This window comes from Meriones unguiculatus, chromosome 1 (genome assembly GCF_030254825.1).
Source record: "Meriones unguiculatus strain TT.TT164.6M chromosome 1, Bangor_MerUng_6.1, whole genome shotgun sequence".
Lineage (NCBI taxonomy): Eukaryota > Metazoa > Chordata > Mammalia > Rodentia > Muridae > Meriones > Meriones unguiculatus.
The window spans coordinates 101,921,925-101,925,014 of record NC_083349.1 but is presented as its reverse complement, the minus strand read 5'-3'; the positions used below and the strand labels follow the sequence as shown (position 1 = coordinate 101,925,014).

The 3,090-nt window shown below is 39.8% G+C and overlaps 1 pseudogene; it reads left to right on the top strand.

Moving 5' to 3' along the window:
- The first annotated feature begins 1,218 nt into the window (after window positions 1-1,218).
- Window positions 1,219-1,314, top strand: LOC132651798 (small nucleolar RNA U3; annotated as a pseudogene).
- Window positions 1,315-3,090: the final 1,776 nt, after the last annotated feature.

Here is a 3,090-nt window from a genome sequence, read left to right as displayed (position 1 = left end):
CATAAATCTAAGGCTTTGGAGATTAAATTTCATCATGAGCTTTGGAGTGAAAAAATACTCAAACCAATGCATTTCTCCCCCGACCACCCTAAACTCAAACCAAATAGACATTTTATCTTAAAGCCTCTACTCAGTATTCCAAAGTCCAGAATTAAATGTTGTTGAGAATGAAGCACACCCGAGGCAAAGAATCCAGCTGTGAACCTCTAAAATAAATGGAATAGTTATTATCTTCAACAATACAACAATGAAACAATTGGAAATAAGATACTGAGTAGATGTTTCTCTTCTGAAACTAAGAAAGTGATAAAAAGACAAGAGCACTCACATCAAGTGTGGGTGCGCTCTGTCCACCGACCAGCAGGAGTTATCCCCTGAATGTCTAGGGCAATGCAACCTCTGTAGTTCTACAGGGTTTGCTGCAGGTCACGTGCTGTCACAGGTTAACATACAATGCCTGCAGATTTCCCAGGAGGGTGTTTCATGTTATCAGTGCTACAGTTCTGGGATTTTAAAAGTAGTCCCAAGCTTTGAATATCCCATATACAAATAGAGTTGTGTGGTGAGTATTCTTGGTTGTCAACTTGACTATTTCAGGAAGTAACTTAAATGCAAACTTCTGAGTACACCTTTGAGAAATTTTTCTTTTTTTTTTTTTGTTTTTTTTTTATTTTATTTTATTTTATTTTTTTTATCAGTTACATTTTATTAATTCTGTATCCCAGCCGTGTCCCGATCCCTCATTCCCTCCCAGTCCCTCCCTCCCTCCCTCCCTCATCTCCACCGTGCCCCTTTCCAAGTCCACTGATGGGGGGGACCTCCTCCCCATTCATCTGATCCTGTTTTATCAGGTGTCTTCAGGACTGGCTGCAAAGCCCTCCTCTGTGGCCTAACAGGACTGCTCCTCCCTTCGGGGGTGGGGAGACCAAAGAGCCAGTCATCGAGTTCCTGTTAGAAATAGTCCCTGTTCCCCTCACTTTGGGAAACCAATTGGTTACTGAGCTACCACAGGCTACATCTGAGTGGAGGTTCTAGGTTATATCCATACATGGTCCTTGGTTGAATGTCAGTCTCAGAAAAGACCCTGTGCCCAGATATATTTGGTCCTTGTGGAGCTCCTATCCTTTCCCCATCAGACTAACTCCCCTTCTTTCTTATGATTCCCTGTACTCTGCCAAAGGTTTGGTCATGAGTCTTTGCTTTGAAAACACTGCTAGTTAGACTATACTTTCAGGGATCATTTCTATAGTTCGTTACTAGAGAAATTTTTCTTAATGAAATTATTTGAAATGAAAAGAGCCACTTTAGTTCAGATCTTTTGAGATGGGAACCCCCGCCTTTAATCAGAGCCTCACCTTCTGATGGCAGGCGATAAAAAGGACATGGAAAGAAGTTGTTTTGCTCTTTGCCTTCTTGTCCTGTTTCTCTCTGGCAAGTTCATTTCTACACTGGCAATGAAGCCTACTTCTTCAGGATTCTGGCTTTTGGATGTTGAAGATGACCTGAGATATCCAACCTCATGGACTGAACAACTACTAATTTCTTGGACTTCCCATTGGTAAACAGCCATTGATGAACTTCCTGGACCATAGTGGACTTCAGCCTGTAAACCACTCTAATAAACCTCCCTCTCTCATATATCTGTCATCTATCTATTTATCTATGTATCTATCTATGTGTACATGCATGCATGCCTCTGTGTGTATGTTTGTGTGTGTGTATGTGTGCGTGTGTGTTCTGTTCCTCTAACAAACCCTGACAAATATGGCTTAGTATCTATAACAAGCCTACTACAAAGTAATGGACTCTATCCTCACTCAAATCTGAGAGTAAGACAGTAAACGGAAGAAAACTTTCAGGAATTATTTAAAATTAAAGACTAAAAAAAGATTCCATTACATCTGCCAGTTTGTGCATGGCTGTTATACCAGCTACTAGAGCATGGATAGCCTCTCAGGGCCTATAATAAAGAAAACTGACTCAACCCCCTCCACAAGCTATCAGCTAAAAATAGCTCCTCAGATAGGGGTTGTATTTCATAAGCACCTCCCAGCCCACATAGGAATTTGTCTGGCCTTATCTAATAGTGTTAGACACTAGGGTAAATACTTAGAAAGATGTTATGACCATGGAGTATACTCACATTTTGGATCTTATGAGATACATAATCATGGGTTCTTGGGCAGATTTACAATATTAAGCATGAGTTTTATCACTTAAAGTGTACTTCACATCTACCTAGACAGCAACTAGACAGCAGTATGTTACCTCCATAGCATTCATGACTGTGTTCCACACATGGCCATATCTTGTCATGTTGATCATTACTATAATTCACAGGGGTCATTGCTGAGAAAGTCTCTTGGTGAGTTTTTTTCCCAGTACATGCTCCTTCCAGTACTACAAATCCTACCCAGCATCGCCAACTTCATAAGAAAGAAGCCACACCTGATACTGATAAAATTGCCAAGAAAGAACATGAGATTACATAGACAATGTGTTTTATTGTTATATTGATAAAAGAGTGTATCAATAAAATGATGATTAATAATGTTGTTATACCCATATATCAGTGTGTCACTCAGCCCTTATCAGAGAAGATTCTTATAGTAAATGATAATTAACACAAAGACCAACAACAATGTACAGAGTGAGTAACCTTGGGGTACTCAGCAGTAAATGGGTTGTCTTTATTAAACTGCTTCCCTCAAGACTCAAATATATATGTAGAGGAGGAGTTGAAAAGATTGTAAGACTCAGAGGTAGTGGAAGATGCCAAGGAAAAGTTATTTTTTCCTGATACACACATAACTCACAAGAGTGTGACAGTATGCACAAGATCTGTACAAATTTCCAACCAGAGAAAATCCCAGTAGAGATAAAGAAAGGGGACACAGGTTTCATTCCTTACCAGAAAACCGTTTGCAAATGACACCCGACGGAAAGTAAAATTATGTCTTCTCTAATGAAGTGCCACAAGGCCTATCAACCAAATTCCATGCCAGTACATGTATCCTGGAGTAGTTGCTAGACAGTAAATGGACTCAGGTTTTGGTTTGTTTGTTTTGTTTTGTTTTTAGTTTTGTCCTG